General features: G+C 44.2%; 1 protein-coding gene across 2 annotated transcripts in view; it reads left to right on the forward strand.

The window, feature by feature from the left end:
* GAL3ST2 (galactose-3-O-sulfotransferase 2) overlaps positions 1 to 17,332 on the forward strand; it is a 401,588-nt gene that overhangs the window by 230,986 nt on the left and 153,270 nt on the right. The window lies entirely within an intron of this gene.

Raw genomic sequence — 17,332 nt, forward strand, 5'->3', positions numbered from 1 at the left:
CTCCACCAGAAGAACAATATTAATACTGTCAATATAACATTTTGTATTTTATGATATGCTGATCAAAGGTTCTAGGGTGGATGGAGGAAGGTTATGAAGAGGTGGATGCATTCCTTTCCACCTATGTGGGAGCAAACTCTTTTTAGTTAGTTAGGAGTCATGTTTTTCCCCCCAAAAAATCAAACTTTAGGCATCTCTTCTAATGGATATCATCCGACATGCGGCCTGATCTCGGTTTGATTTGCTGCTTATGGGCTAATTTGTCATATGTGCTTTTACATAATGAAAGCACAAAGCCCAACTAATGATATTCACTGTTGGAATTGGTCCGAGGAAGGGGAACATATACTGAACATTCTAATTGCAATCAGAATCCTTTATTACCTAAATATTTCAGACAGTTATTTCAGATATGGCTCACTTCTCTTGTCAGAATGTGCTTCTTAGCGCAGCAAAACACGTGTATTGTGGACCAGCAAAGCCATCTAATGGTTTTGGTGACTTTTTCAAACTTCATCTAATGGTTTTAGTGACCTTTTCAAACGTCTTCGCCTTTGTCCTTGTGTGTGTTTATGTGTGTATACACATAGTGAAACAAACACTGTTAGTTATGGTTCAGCAATTTAAATCCTGAAACAAAAATTAAATTCACCATTTACAGATTGCAAAAGACACAACAAACACCATGACTCACGCCACCTATCCTATTTCTCTTTTTTTAGTCTCATCTATGTGCTGTTGCTTGTGAGAGATATGGTTTACTAAGAGGGGCTTGAAGCCCATCCATTGCTTACCATTCGTAGGCTTCATTGTCACTCTTATTTGCTGACTCCTAATAGGCTAGAATATGCCAGTTTCATACCCTCTTTTTTCTTGTGGAGCATAGACCAAATACCGATTATTTCATTTTGGTGTTCTTTGGTTTTATTTCACTGAACCATAACTAACTTATTGTGATTTTTTTCGGGGAATGTTGATGTCTTATGAGGCACAATGCAGCAGCAGGCTGTGTGATTGGTAGGGAATGTGAATAGTGAGTACCAGTGCATTCTATCACGAAAATCAAAACGTAGAGCGGACATCCCATTGTACACAGCCTTCAAGTGCATTGATGCAGGTCTTGGCCATCAGCCAGACCCTATGCTTAACCCACTGCACAAGGCCTGGAATATGATTTTTAACTTTTCTGATATAACACTCTGGTGTCCACAGTCCTCCTTCTCCAACACTCTCTCAGTTTCTTAGTAATCCACTTGTTTAAAAAGGAAGATAGAAAAAGGGAAACAACTGACGTGGGAAACATTTCTGATGGATGATGTGTGTAGAAGTACACTACATGTAGAAATCGTTTATTTAGACTACAGGGCTTAAGTAGGGTGAACTTACTTTAAGGATATAAAGACATGAGAACATATGATTACATGTTTGAATACATTATTTGAGAGGAAGATTAATTAAAATCGGCACAGGTGCTGCATGCATAAATGTGATATTATTTCTGCACAGGACATGAACGACCAGAACGTGTCTGAACAGTATGTGTGCAATAAAATGGTCCAAAGGGTGTATGTGTGGTTTGTGGATATAGCACACAGTCCTGCTACGAAACAGAGGGATTGCGTTTATTCCAACAAAGAATTGGTTGCTGGTACGAGGGACTTACTTAGCCCCCAAGAGTGGTTTTACTACACCACACTGTCGTTCTTCTTGATTCATTATGATTCATACACACAAGATCCATACTTAAGAAAAGACTTCTTGAATACACTAAATTTTGTACCCAGTATACCCTGATGCCTTTTACTGTGTAATTATCACTGGAGCTCTAGAACCCATTCCGGGTCGGAAATACAACCGGAATTAAGTGCCCATACAAAGAGATTATAGCCCTGAAGAAGTCCCTGAGCACAACCATTAAGAGCGATCAAACACGTGTTGGCTAAGGATTTCCAGATTAAACTGAAGTGACTGTTTCAGCAGAGGAACAAGAGTGTTTTTCGTTACTGTTAAGAATGTATAATTGTGGGAGGGCAGGCCGGATATACAGACGCGGAGGCTGAATATATTGACGAACAGGGGTTTCTTTGTCAGTTGGCACAGATTTAGGTTTCACTTCAGGGTCCAGAGTCTCTTCCTCTTCAGGGGTCTTCTCACTTCCTGAAGGGTTGGCTGAGGAGGCCAGCGTTGTTATTCCCTCTTCGGTTGGAAGACGGTGATCTTGGGGCATTGTTGTGTCTGTGGCGTTGGTTTCCCCCGGAGGCTCACCAAGAGGAAAGAAAAGTTGAGCCTGTCAGTTTTCTGTTCTAAGAGTATATTACCTTCACCTACACCCGGTAGTGCTCAGAGGTATGGAAAGGATGGTGATTGGGGACACGGATAAGATAGTGGTAGAAGGGGTATGAATCTATAGAAAGATATCTAGGGAATTGAGTGAGGGCTAGAAGAGGATAGGTGTGGCTAAGTACAAAGTGGGATATCAGTGCCATAAAACACGAGCGTTAAGGAGTGCCAAAAATCACGAGATTTTACAGTGCTGAGAAATTTCCCGATTATACCTCCCTCAACAGAACCCTATTCCTCCCACCTCCCTCAACAGAACCCCAGGTGCGGTGTCACTCACCGGCCCCGCCGCAACTCTCCGGAGTCGCGGCTCGCTCTCCAGCTTCCTCCAGGGGATACCACCACTCCTCTGTCCAGCGGGCTTCGGTCTACCCCGATTCCTCGCTGTCTGGAACACTGTCTTGACTCTCGGCAGTCTGTTCCGACTCCCGGCTCTGGAACTTGGCGTCCTCCTTCGCGTGGTCCTCCTCCTCCATCCTTCACTCCGCCTTCACGCTGGTCCATGACGCTTCTTCCTGGATTGCGTCTCTTTTTACTGGTGCCTCACTGCCTCTTCCGTGTTCTGCTCCTCCCCTTATTTCCGGACTCCGCTGCGGTGAAACAGGAGAGGTGGGTGTCTCTTTCCATGCGCCCAGCTTGGGTCGATTATGCCGCCGTCCTATGCATGCGGGGAATTCTGGGCGATGTAGTTCGGGTATAAGGTGTCTCCCGCAGGGCCCCCTTTCACAATAATATATACTGTTGGCATGTGCAAGGGATTGTTGTTTTAGTTTATCAGCGGTTATCCACACATTGAGGAGGAGGGTGGCTCTCCCCACCCTTCTGCACCGCAATCCTAATTATAAATTAGTATACACCCACTGCGTATTTCCCGGGAGCGCCACTACCCTACATAATCCACCAACCGAAAAGTTCCATTTGGTATAATGGATATATCAGGGTCACATGGGAGATCATCAGTTATGTCATCAATGATGTACTTAAGATGATATCTGTCATGCGTGTTAGGGGTTTTCCTACACTTGCAGTAACAGAGACAATGGATGTTAAACAAGAGATTGCTAGTGTTCCCTGCTTTTGAGGAAGCTGGGTATTCAGTTTATGACTAAACATTGTCTTACCAAGGCTCATTGACTCTGCTGGGAGATGACTAGTCAAAGCAGCTTATCAGAGGTAGTGTAAGGTTAAATCAAGGTATAGTGCAACTCAGTCATCACAGCTGCAATAAAGATATTATTGTCGGGCCTGTGTATGGATTTCTGCAAAGACAAGCCGCTTCAATAATATCTCAACATATAAAAATATATGGATAGTTAAAATGAAGGTCAGCTCGAATGCACATGTAATAAAGAATGTATAGTAAATCAATATTGAGGAAAAAATAAATCAGGCATCCTCCATACCGCTGATGATCACTGTATGATCGCAAAAAGCAGAACATTTCAGAAAATTAAAACAGCAAATAAAATTTTTTTTCATGGCTAATACAATGTTAATAAATAAGTAACATTTACAATTTCTATTTGATCGCTAGCACGGTACTATAAAATTAAGGATCATAATTCTCCTACCAAAAGCTGGGTGCTTTGTATGGCGTTCAGAAAGCATTGCTGTTCACCATCTGAGTGATAAAATTTGCCAAAACTGACTGAAATAAAGAGCTTGGCAGCTAATAAAACTGCACTCTGTAACTCCACAAATTCAATCCAAAATGTCTCTGAGTTCAGAGAGAGAAATAAAGTAACAACAAGTCTTCTTTTCTTACCAGTAATCTTCATTACCCTGGTTAGGTCCTCCTCGTACCAGTCATTACATAGTGAGGAAATCACAAGCTAGAGACAAAAGAAAGGTTTGTACTGACATAAACGTATTCATAATAGAAAACAAATTACTGCACAGCAGTGGCCAAAACGATATGACCAAAATTACTTGTCATGGCAACCTCAATATCCAATCAATAGTGTTTTACAAAGGTATTAAAAGAAGATTAGTTAGCTGCCCTACAGATTTCCTGGATAAATACACCACCCACCTCTGTCCAGGACATCGGGATCGATCTAGTAGACCTGCCCTGGACAGAAGAAGGAGGTATCAGATCAAGAGAAAGGCATGCCTGACATATACCTTGTCTTACCCAGTGACTCAAGGTCAGGTAACCCTTTTCACCTTTATGAACATTCCCAAAGGAGACAAATAAAGACTAGGTGAAAATCCTTAGTGCACAGTAAATATTACAATGAATAACACCTAACATCAAGGGAGGATGGGATCGTACCGGAAGAATGAACTGCTGCTGCAAATCAAAATTGGAGCTTGGTTTAGGAGAAACCCTGCATCAGGATGCAGATCAAACCTATCAGGAAATATCCTTAGATAAGGTAAAGAGATGAATAATGCCCCATGCTTGCCTAATCACCAAGCAGAGGTAATAGCTAGCAAAAGAAAAACAGATTGGCCGATAACCACATCAGAGAGCAATCTTCCAAGGGCTGAAATGGAGTCATTTGTAAACGACTCAGAAAAGTAGGTAGATCCCAGGCAGGAGTAATGGAGTAAAGAGGAGGCTGTTTAAGATGAAAACTCCTAAAAACGCGGATAACCTAAGGAAACAATGCAACTAGCTATCTAGTTGGACCCCTAAAAGCTCTAATACTGGCCCCTGAGAGGTCAAGGTGGAAGGAGCTTAATTCTTGAGGAATCCTTCCTAGAGAAATTCAAGGATACGTAAGATGTCTCTAGCTAGTGGAACATAATTATGAACGAAAGCACATTTTTAAAAAGAACCCCAATTCTTATGATGTGAAGAAATGGTTGAGGGTTTTCTAGAAACCTGGATGTCCGCAGCCATCCCACGAGTACAACCAAGCATCTCTAATGACTGCCTCTCAAGAACCATGTTGTCAATTGCAGACTGCAGAGCTGACTGATGACAGAAGAGGAAACTGCAGAGGCGACGGAATCAACAGGAGTTTAAAACACTGATTCCTGGAGAACTCCTTAAGCAATGGAAACCAGGGGTGACAAGGCCAATAAAGGGCAGCCATAACCACCGACACACTCTCCTCCTGAGTCTTCTGAAGCACCCTTGAGAGGAGGGAAATTGAAGGAAATGCATAGACCAGGCCCACTGGCCCGATAGAACAAAGTATCCTCCTCTCACACCCCCTGGTTGATCAGTTCCAGACAAAATATTGAAAGCATTGCATTTGAGTCGTTGGCAAACTGTTCCAACAAAGGAGATCTACAGGAGAGACATATCTGGTGGAACAGACTCCTCGTCCAATGTAAGGAGACTGAGGAGGCTATATTGTGGCTCAGACAATCCACAAGAAAGTTGAGCTCCCCTTTGATGTAGACTGCTGTCAAAGACAAAAGATGGATTTCTGCTCATGCAAATATCTGAGACGCCAGGACACTCAACTGAAGACATCAGATAGCCACAAGCCACCTAATTGTACCTGCGCACCATCAGACAATGACCCTGAAGGAGGGGCTAACAAATTGGACTGCCTGCCACACTGCAGCCAATTCCTTCCAATTGGAAGAACAACAACTGTCCACCCTGGACCTTGAGCATCCAATATCGCCAGTGTCACACCTCATCCCCACTAGCTGGCATCTGTTGGAGCAACAGAGGAGGGGGAAGCTGAAAAGGAGCCCTGTGAGCCAAGTTCACAGAATTCAGCTACAATTCCAGGGCCTTCACCATCCCCGTTGATAAAAGGATTGGATAGTTATACTGCACCGATTCTGGGCTCCAATGGGCCAACAAATAATTTACAAGGAGTTTTAAATGAAACCATGCCCAAAGTACCACAGCCATGTTCGCTGTTAGCAACCTCTAAACCCAAAGTCAGAAATGGGCTGCAGCAGAAGACAAAGTCATCAATGTCCGAACAGTGAACTGAAGAACACAAATACTGTTTGGTGAAAGAAACACCTTGGTCAGTAGTGTGTCTAAAAGAGCGCAATTAAACAGTCTCTGTTGAGAAGGCATCAGCACCACTACTACAGGGGCTATGATCTTTGTGAAGGTCCATCTTGAGCCCCACATTTTTAACATCTATATGGCTCCTCTGGCGATGGTAGCGGAGGCATATGGGGCCCGGGTCATCTCATACGCTGATGACACCCAGCTCTTATTTACGTGCAGCAAGGGTGAGGTCTTTGACAGCGGCAGGATCAAAGATTGCCTGAGTTCAGTCTTTGCATGGTTCCATCAGCACAGCCTGAAATGCAACTCGGACAAGTCCGAGTTGCTTTTCTTTGGCTGTGCTCCCGATCCGAGCTGGAAGTTGTGGTGGCCCCAGGACATGTTTCCTCCTGAAAGGCCATCCTCCCAAGTGAAAAATCTGGGAGTGGTAATTGATGAAGACCTATCCTTCCGTCCCCATATCGTAGGGCTTGCTGGGAAATGCTTCGGCATTCTTAAAATGCTGAGGAAATTTCTCCCTTTGCTCTCCCTGCAATACCATAAAAGACTGTAGTTCAGGCGCTAATAGGGTCTCGGTTAGATTATGCTAACGCGCTTTTTGCAGGTCTGCCGAAATACCTTGTGGCCAGACTGCAGATCGTTCAAAACTCGGCGGCTAGGGCCATATTTGGCCTGCCAAGGAGAGCCAGTGCTTCTCTGCTGTTAAACAGGTTGCACTGGCTACCTATTTCCAAAAGAATTAGGTTTAAAATCCTCACGTTGGCGTTCAAAGCCCTCCACTCTGTTGGCCCTAACTACATTAGAAAGCGTATCGCTTTCTATGTACCACGGAGGATGCTGAGGTCAGCCGACCTGGCTAAAGTGGAGGTACCCACTGTCAGACGAGTTCGGATGGGAGGACGGTCATTCCAATTCATGGCTGCATGCCTTTGGAATGAACTCCCCCTTTCCCTCCGCAAAGCTAACAACCTCCTAGCGTTTAGGAAAGAGCTGAAGACCATGCTCTTTTCTGTGTAACCACTGCGTCGGTAGCGTTGTTGCCTCTGTGTTTTTTGGACTTCAGGCCCTTTTGCCAAAGCGCCGGGACACCCTCTGGGGTAGCTGTGCGCTCTAAAAATACGGCCTTAACATAACATAACAAGGTCCGGGGCACTGTTGACAGACCAAATGGCAACACCTGAAACTGGAAGTGCTTCCCTTGCAATACCCGAAGAAACTGGTGGCTGAGGGGAAGAATAGGGATGTGGAAATAGGCATCTTTGTGGTTAAGCATTCCAAAGTAAGCACCTTGGTGAATCAGAGGGATGATTCCCTGTAGAGAGGTTATCCTGAAAGGGCCCAACTGAAAAAACTTGTTAAGGAATTTCAGGTTCAGACCTGGACAGAAATAACCATCCCCCTTCTGACTAAAAACAGAATGAAATATAGACCGAGACCCTCTTGGCATAGAGGGACTTTGACTATTGCCTTCTTCAGAAGTAACTTTTCCACGCTCTTCCAGTAGAGCAGCCCTTTTTCTGTATTTCCTGATAATTGTGTAGCACAGAACATTGGTGGAGGAGGATGATGATGAAAAGGAATCCTGTACCCCTTCAAAACAATGGATAGAACATGGCTCTAAAAAATCCTGCCAATTTTGTTCATCCCATCACTTTTTACTAGCATCTGGCACCTCTTTCTAGTGATGTCCGTGTATTGGGAAGTAGGGTCTGCTTCTTATGGTTATCCCCACTTTTTGCTTGACGTCTTTCTGTTTTTGACTAGTCAATTGGGATCCTGTTAATCAGAAACCTAGTCTATCTGCTTTCTCCCTTAAATTGACATACCTGTACTTTGGTAGAATCCAGATTGGATACTGGGGTACTCTTGTCAGTCCCTAGTATATGGTACCACGGGCAAAGGAACCCCACAGGCCTACCATGGTCTGAAGCATGTATTATGCTACCCATGAGAGGCCATGCAAAATGGAACTCCAGGTCTGCTACTGCAGTCTGTGTAAGATGGTGCTTGCACCACTTACTTTAGCTATAGGTTCACTATATCTATTTGTCACTACACTTAAAACTTATAAGTCACCACTATAACAGGCCTTAACAATCCTAAAGGCAGAGTGCTGGAAATTATGTGAGAGGGTACCCCTGCATGAGCAGAACCTCTCTGCAGCCTTCGGAGACCATTCTCGCATGTTGTCTGTGACTCAGACGGACATATTTTTTAATAACTACTGTGTGGTTCTCCTTCATTTAGCCATTCAGGAGGTGATACTCTGGTAACACACGCTGCTTTACATTCTTTCAAGTTTAAGCCTGAAGGCTGCTCTCCACAGTTACCACTAGTATAGCTTTCTAAAGGTTATCTTTGACCTTATACGTCATAAGGGCCGTGTGGACTGGTACAAGGTGTCCACTTTAATTAGTGGACAGCATATACCAGGCCACCTTCTCACAGTCTGGCCCTGCAAATTTGCAGAGGGCTGAAAGATCCGATAGCTGTTATCAGACAATTGCATAAGTCAAGGAATAACAATATATAATCCATACTGCTCTTGGTCAAGCTCCTACAAAATGTAAATGCCCCATCTGCATTGGAGTCTAATCTGCCCTTACATGCCCTTACCCTATGCGCATTAGTGAACAGAGCTAGTTGAGTAGCCACAGTTGGGCAAGATTTAAGAGGGGGGAGTATTTAAATCTGTAATGGCCAGGGCTACATCTTCAGGTTCAGTCACAACCATAATTTGGTCCAGTGGCTCATATGAACCTTCCTTCCACATGCATACCTCTAATGTTCAGGTGATTTAATTTATTAACAAAATTAATGCCCAACCTTGATTTTTTTTCAAGGCTTCAATTTGAATAAAAAATAATTATTCCTTCCTATTCTTCTGTAGGGCTAATTATTTGACCGTGACATTGCCTCCTCCCAACTGGGATTATCCCTTGCAAAGGATTTATACCTTAATCTCCCACCAGGCAACAACATATTGTAATGTAATACATTATATAGCTATTCAGTCCCCCCTCTCTTCAAATATATCTTTCTCCAATGTCTCTTCACTTTCAGATACTATAAGCTCACACACCTCGTCCTGATGATGACCTAACATCTATAGAGGTCCAAATGCCAACAACTGTAGTCATTTATTGACTCCGATTTTACAATATACAAATAACTAAAGGAGTCAAATGTCTTGTTGTTTTTATATGATGCATGTTTCTTTAACACTCACTTTTCACTGCACATTCTTTCACTCTACTGTGAGCACTGGATCCTTGCTTACTCTACCAAAAGAAAGATTTGAAACTCTTCTATAATGGGCAATGAATAAAATAATTTCAGTGCACCATCAGTTATCTGCCTGCTCTTTGTTTGTCCTGGTGCACTAATAAATGTCTGGTCTTACGAATAACTGAGACCCTGTTGACTCTTGCTTATTTGACTAATTACCTAAGTGAAATGCTGTTTTTTGCAATCCAGACATAGAAAGGAATGCATCTAATGAAAAAGTAACAAACCCTGACATATATAACAGCTATAGAGCCCAAGTCTCCTGGAAGAGGCAAAGGTGAAAATAATCAATATAACCGCCCCATAGTGGGTCAACCAGCTTACTGCCTAATCCAGCAATATTCCACAAGAGAACCTCTAACTGCCCATTTGTTCTTGGTTGCTCAAAAGCAGTACCCAACAAATGCTCAACACCCGCGAAGCAGCATCTGCCTCTCCTTCTAAATGGGCTATCAAGACTTCAGAGTCAACTTTATTAGATGGAGGGCCAGGGGTATCGGGGAAAGCTAGATGCTGCAGTCAATCAACACTTCTCAAAAACTGCTCCCTCCTGGAATCACCCCCCCGTCCAGAACTGGCCAACGACCTAACCACCACACCCCTTGCTGCTGCAGAAGGAAATTTGAATTCCTGATCCGGTGGTACAAATGTCACGCGTTTCAATGGCCAGCAGACCTTCTAGGATTTTCCTGAAAGCCACCTCAACTCCAATAGTGTTGCACTGCTCAAGCTCAACAGCATTTCTACAGGCTCACAGGCAATGTTCCCTCTAATTTTTTTCCTCTGTGTGCGGCAGTGTAGGGTCTCTGTGCGCTTCAGCCGTGGCTATGTGCGCCAGGAACCACACCACACGTGTGTGCAGCGCCAAATATCACTACAAACGTTTGCTTAAAACCCTAGCAGCCCATCTCTGTTAAGAAAAGACATTTTATTCCTCTGTCTGATGTAACATTTCCTACACATTGATTTACACACTATGATTCAGTGCCTCTGTGTAATGTGTATGTGATGTAAAGTACTTAACACCGTACACTGGTATGAGTGGCGCTATTAAACAATATAAATATGAAAGAGAGAGGGGTTTTGGAGACTTGAGGGTCACTGTTAAAGGTTGGTAATGAGAATATCCGTGGCTGAGGTGATCATTGGGTCGCCAACAAACACGGTCACAGCAGGCGCCACCAGCACTAAAGTGCTGGTGGCGCCTGCTGTGTGTTCAAATGGCACTAATAATTACAGTGAAAGTATGAAAACATCCCACATTGCAATTTGAAAAATTGGCAGCTATGTTGCTGCATTTCTTTTCATAATAGGGTTGGGCTGCGGGGTGATTGTGAGCTATTGTTAAGGTTTTCATGTTAATTGCAGCTCATGATGGGTGCTGCGATTAACATGAAAACTTTAACAAATGCACAGGGACATCTTAAGGATTTTGAGTGCCAGGGCCAAACTTATTTCCGGGACCCCTGATTTGAACAGCTTTGGATTTATGATCCAATTTCAGCTTTTTCATGTCCTTTTTGGCCAGGTCACCGACACTGCAGAGGCACACTGGTCCAAATTCTAAATGTGCTTCCATGTAATATTCAGAGATAGTTGGATGTAAGTAAGTACATAAACAGCGTGTCCCCGAGCTGTAGTACCACCCTAGCACAGCCTCCCTTGCCATCATATATCCAATACCCCCGGACAAACCTCTCTGGCCTACCCCCTAGGGAATAAGCAGGTTTTCAGCTCTTTGCGAAAAGCCAGCTCTAAGGTTTCCAAACAAAGCGTCAGAGGTAATCTGTTCCATTGTTGTGCTGTCAGAAAGCGAAACGAGCGTCCTCCCATTCTCGCTCTTCTGATCTTAGGGACCTTAACATGTCCCGTCCCGCTAGATCTCAATTTCCAGGTCGGATTGTATAGGGTTAGCAGGTTCTGGAGATAACAGGGCCCTTTCCCCTGTGTGATCCGATGACTCACACATAGGGCTTTGAACTGCACCTCTTCTTTCACTGGCAGCTAGTGTAGCGTCTCCAGAGCTTTCTTAGAGGGAGCTCTCTTTGGCAGCATCAACACAAGATGAGCTGCCGCATTCTGTATGCGTTGAAGCCTCTGGATGCACCTCACATTTGCTCCCAAATAGAGGGCATTACCATAGTCCAGCCTCGAAGTGACCAAGGCATGGACTAAGGGTTTCCTAGCTGTTGATCCAAAGTCTTCCTGAGGCCCCGCAAGATGTCAAAACAGGTGCCTGCAACTCGTCTAGTGTGGTACTCGAATGAGGTTTTAGGGTCAATCCATACCCCCAGATTCCTGACTTGTTCACTGGGTGTGGGTAGAGGGCCAAGCGTCTGAGGCCACCACGCCGAAGTCCATACTGACGGCGCCTTCCCAACAATCAGCACCTCGGTTTTATCACAGTTCTATCGGAGACCGTTGCTAGCCATCCAGACCGCCAGTTCTTGTAAACAAGAGGTGAAATTACTGGCTGCACTCTCAGCTGGCTGTGCCAAAGCCACAACCAGATGAGTGTCATTTGCATATGACACAACTTCCACCCCATATTTATCAGTAATCTGTGCCACAGGCGCCACATAAAGATTAAATAAAAAGGCTCGGGCTAAGGCAGGACCATTGATGGAACCTACGATCATGAAGAAAGGATTCTAGCCATTCCCACGCCTTACCAGCCACTCCTCCCCTATTCAGACACTACAGCAAAGTGGGATGCGCTACAGTGTCAAATGCGGAACTTAAGTCAGGTAAAATGAGGGCTGCCGTTTGACCCTCATCCACGTGTCTTTGTGTAGTCTCCGTGGAGAAGAGCAGAGCTGACTCCGTCGAGTGGAGTGCATGGAAGCCAGATTGCGTGGGATGGAGCAGCTTATGAGTGTCAATATGGGCTTTGAGTTGTTGATTAACAGCTTTCTCCGCAATCTTGGCGAAGTAGGTTAAAAACGAGATGGGGCGCAGGTTGTTTAACTGCTCCATACTGATGTTCAGATTTTTTTTCAAAGGGAGCACCACTGCCTCCTTCCATGTTTTCGGCACCCTACCTGAGCTAAAAGAGAGTTCTAACAAGTGTCTGATATATGGCTCCAAAGTCTCAGTGCTACCCCTTAGAACTTTAGCTGGCGCAGGATCTTTAGGCAAGCCAGATTTATTACTAGTCGCTATCTTGCTCAGCTTATCCCAAGCCGGGACCCTAAAGGCCACCAGACAGTCTGTGTTTTTAAAATTGTAACATAGCCTGAAGGAAAAGGAGAGGAGACTCGTGAGAAATAGGATTTAGTGGCAGAGAGAGGAACAAAGTAGAAAAAAGTCAGGGTGCAAAGACGAGAAATGGGGAAGGGGTAATGGAGAAATTGGTAAGAGAGGGACAGAAAGAAAGGTAGCCAGAGGCTTTGGAGAACTGGGAGGGAGAAAGGAGAATGGAAAATCGGTAAGAGAGAAAGCAAAGAACAGGCAGTGAGAGGGAAATGGAGACAAGAATGGGATGGGGAGAAGGGGAAAGTGGGTAAACGTGGAGCTGGATTGATATGAGGAAGAAGAAAAAGAAGACAAAGAGACAGCGAGAGCAACTGGGGAGTGGAAGAAAAAGGACAAAAGATATGTCAGAGAAGACAGCAAGTGTGGTATGGCAATGCTTCAGAAGTAGCGTCTCTGCATATCGACGTTGGGGTGTTCTATAAGGCGCCTTTTCCGCCATCTTGTCATTTCTAAATGCTTTCTCTATGTAACCGTGCTCACCTGAGCAAGCTAAGAAGGGTGGAAGGTTGGTTAAGCCTTGCCAAGATTTTTAATCTTGCCAAGATGCAGGTCTGAGCTGATGGCAGCTGCAAGTGTGTAAATGACTGATACATCTGTCTGGAGTATTCTCTTCACTAACGCTTTCTTCCCTTCTCTTTTTGAAACTCAGGGGCAGCAACATTGTTGTGGTGCCACCAGGGCTTTAAGTTGAAGCCTTTTCAATATCACACACAGGTCATAGTTGCTGCTTATTAATCTTATGTAACTAACTACCATTGACAAAGTCAATAGTCCTTATTTGTAGGTATGATTTATTATTTTAAGAGTTTTATATAGCACAAACTAGACCCGGGACATCAGGTATCAGAGCGCTTTACATGAGCACCACTTTCGTTACAGAAGGACATATTTTTGTTAGGCATGGGTAGATGAAGTGATGTGCCCATAATCGTTGTTGAGACTCGAACCCGGTTCCCCAGCTTCGAAGTCGACCGCTCTAGCCATAAGGCTACATCCTCTCCGCCCTAGCAGTTTAAAGGCAGTTTGACCAAGATATCTTCACTTGAACATTTGATTAATTTTTTAGACATCAAAAGCTCAATCGAATTAGCAAGAAAAGCACAAGGTTAAGAGCATGTCTATATAAGGCTCAGAGAAATTCATTCATATGGGAGCACTCCCAGGCAAAAAAGATTATACTATCTCCCTACAGATCACAAAGGACCCGATTTACTAATCAATTCTCATAAGCAACTGCATTTTATTACTGACTCTGATTGGGTCATACACTCGAAAGTCCAGTAATAAGACACACTTGTGATAAAGAGCTGTCTATCGTGCTCCACACACACACAAACATTACAGCGTTATTTCACCACTGTTGGTCCCAGTTGGCAAGGTAAGGTATATGCTTTGCTAAAACAAATTCTTGAAACATGAGCCAAGATATACAAATATTATGAGTGGGCTCTTACGTAAATTACAGGAGACAGAACACCAAGTTGTTTTCCCGATCTTTCACAACAGGTTGCTCAACAGGCGGTGGGAGGAGCAGAAACAATTAACTAGAGTACTAGGCAAATGTATAACTGTCAATGGAATTTGAGGCAAATCTGACGATCAGCATTAATAAGAAAATATAACTTGGACCTCTTCCCAGCCCTTTGCTGTGAACAAATAACATTTCAACAAGTACATGGTGAGAAAATTGTAAACGAAAGAATGCGGCTTGTTGGTAACCTGTGCAAATTATTAACTAGATTTCTTCTCTGGGAAGCATGATGCACAAGATTAATGAAGGCACACTGATCTGTGGCCCATTAATTGGTGCTTAGCACCTGTCCATGATAGCTGAGAGAAAATCCAAGAGCAATACTGGGCAAGAAAGCAGCACCGATAGGCTGGTCTTTGCTGGCATGCTGTCCTGTGAGCCCATATGTGCATGATGTTACTTGTTGTATCATATATCTGGGTGCAATGACAGAAACGGTAAAATACGTGTAGGGTGGCACACTATTCCAAGCACAGAAAGGTGTAAATCACCCCTCAGCTGCGCTCTATTAAGTAGAGAAATTCAGCAAGTCTACAAACACGACGTGTGCTTTTCACGTCGTGTTTGTAGAGTTGCTGCATTTCTTTTCTTAACAGAGCTGAGCTGCAAGGTGATTGTGGGTCTTTGTTAAAGATTTCAGGTTAATCACAGCACCCATCTGGGGTTTACGATTGTGGGCATTCCCAAACTTCTAGTGCAAACAAGGCTTTATAATAGCACATACGTCTGCCTAGAATCTCTTTGTCAATTCCTCGCAGGTGTAAGTAAAGCATTTTCAGCTGACGCTTGCAGCTTAAAATATCTTAATGATTAGGCTGCAGTGAGTGCTCAGTCTAGTCACATATCATGGGCGTCTGCAAGGGAGGGAGCTTCCTCCCCCACAACCCAACGGATCGTGGATTGTTCACGTGCCCATTAACAAAATTTCAGGATCGCACTGGGGGTATAATACCGGCAGCACAAGTTTGATTATATTTAATTATGCTACCCCTGAAAATATTTCTGCATACGCCCATGTGAGGTATCTAACAAACTTAAGGGCTTATTTACAAGGCCCTTGCGCCACTCGTATGCCACTTTTCCCCATATTTAAAAATGATGCGCCGGCGGCGCAAGAATGCAAAAATGACTTTGTATAAGAAGTGGCTTTTGAAGTTCTAATAAACTGAATGGTAATTATTTTACCCACCTCAACCATTGTAATGCGCTAAAAAAGAAAATATAAAAATAATCTATTTTGTGTGTTTTTTCTGTCTGAGGGTTTGTTACAAGTTGAAGCCCACCGAGGTCTGATGCAGAGTTGCTGTAGGACGACGTGCCGGTACGGAAGGCATGCCTGTGTTTAGAGCCCTGGCGGCTTCCGTGAGAAGGTCATTACCGTGAAGGTCAAGGTGCTTCCTCCTTCTCACAAGGGCACGTTCTGTGTGTACCCGGGTCGTCATAGCTGGTGTGGAACGTGCAGTGGACGCACAACTGACATAGTTTAAATACCATCTGCTAATACACTTCAACTCCAGACACTTGTGTGAACCGTTCTGGTTCATGTGAAAATATTGAAACTTAGAGAACCTAAAGCCTGGCTTCATGCATGGGTAAAAACACCAGGGACACCCTTGAAAGTTAACAAGAAGGCAGTGTAGTGAATGAGTGACCCCTTTGTAATGCGAACGACATTGTACTTACCTTCGACATAATCGCTGTGTAATATATTCTTCCTCCTTTAGACAAATCAGTACTCCCTAGTTGACCTTGAACACCAACTTATTCCCAACATTTGCCCCAGTTTCTCTGTGTTGTATGCCTTTATTTACTTCTTGGGTCCATCAGTCATTTTGTAGGCATAACATGGCCATTTATTCATATTAACTTCATGGTCCCTCATCACCCAGGACCTACAGGTCTTTCAGCAAGGCTGTCTGTCCACAACGAAAACTGAGTGAACTTCAAAGTGTGGTCGGTCATAATAGTCGAATTGGAGAAAGAGAGCCCGATTTCATCAAGGTAAAAATATTGATCGAAATGGCTTAGTCTTATAGGTCAATTTTCCTATAAAACTTTGAAACATCGCACCTCAGCATTACATTTTTAGACAATTTCCCTAAGATTATCTGAAGAGATATGAATATTATAGGCAGTTTAAGCACATCTTCGTGAGATGCAATGACAGAAACGGTAAAATACGAGTAGGGTGGCTGTTAGACCTGTCTGACCTTTTGCGTAGTCCCTCCAATTTATTATTTATTTTGTCCCCTTTTTGCCCCTCATGCCTTTATTTATTTTTGTGTCCACTAGATTTTTCAAGGTGTTGGTCTAGGGGATAGGTTCTCTTTTGCCCTCATACTTTTTCACCTCAGGCCTAGAGGCCTTTCCTGACAGGAATTTCCTGGGAGTCACAAAATGGTGGCTACCAACTGTCATAACTGACATACCTGGAACCTGTCTCATAGGATAGAATAGGGCATTCCAGAACCTTCTGGTCCCTTCTGGACCTCTGAGGATCAACCTATATGAGGCGGAATGCTGGACAGCCATTTTGTCTTGCTAGTGAGGAACAGCTAGAGTGAAGGCTGAGGTCTGGAAGGGGTAGGGTCCTGAAGGGTGGACTGCTCTACAAGGGTTGCCCTCTGTCTGGGTTCACCAACCCCCCATTCCTGTTGTCCTAGCCGAGTTAGTTTCGTCCTGCTGACCCTGGACAGTTAGGTGAAGGGGTTAATGCCAGTGGACTGTGGAACTGCGAAGGTCCCTTCTGTGAGAACGGAACTGGGAGCTTATACGTGAGGAGATCCATCTCTATTACCCATCTCCTTAGGGGTTAAAGTAGGTTACTGCCCTTGTGACCCTGAGGTCCCCTACCGGTCGTGCAGCCGGCGAATCACCTTTTCCACTCGTGAGTCAGAGGAAGGAGATGGGTGTCGGATTCCTAGTGGCAGCGCCGATTCAGCCGTGATCAGGACCCCTGGGGCACCGGCCGCGTTGGTGAGGCG

The sequence above is a fragment of the Lissotriton helveticus genome, chromosome 11 (genome assembly GCF_964261635.1).
Source record: "Lissotriton helveticus chromosome 11, aLisHel1.1, whole genome shotgun sequence".
NCBI classification, from domain to species: domain Eukaryota; kingdom Metazoa; phylum Chordata; class Amphibia; order Caudata; family Salamandridae; genus Lissotriton; species Lissotriton helveticus.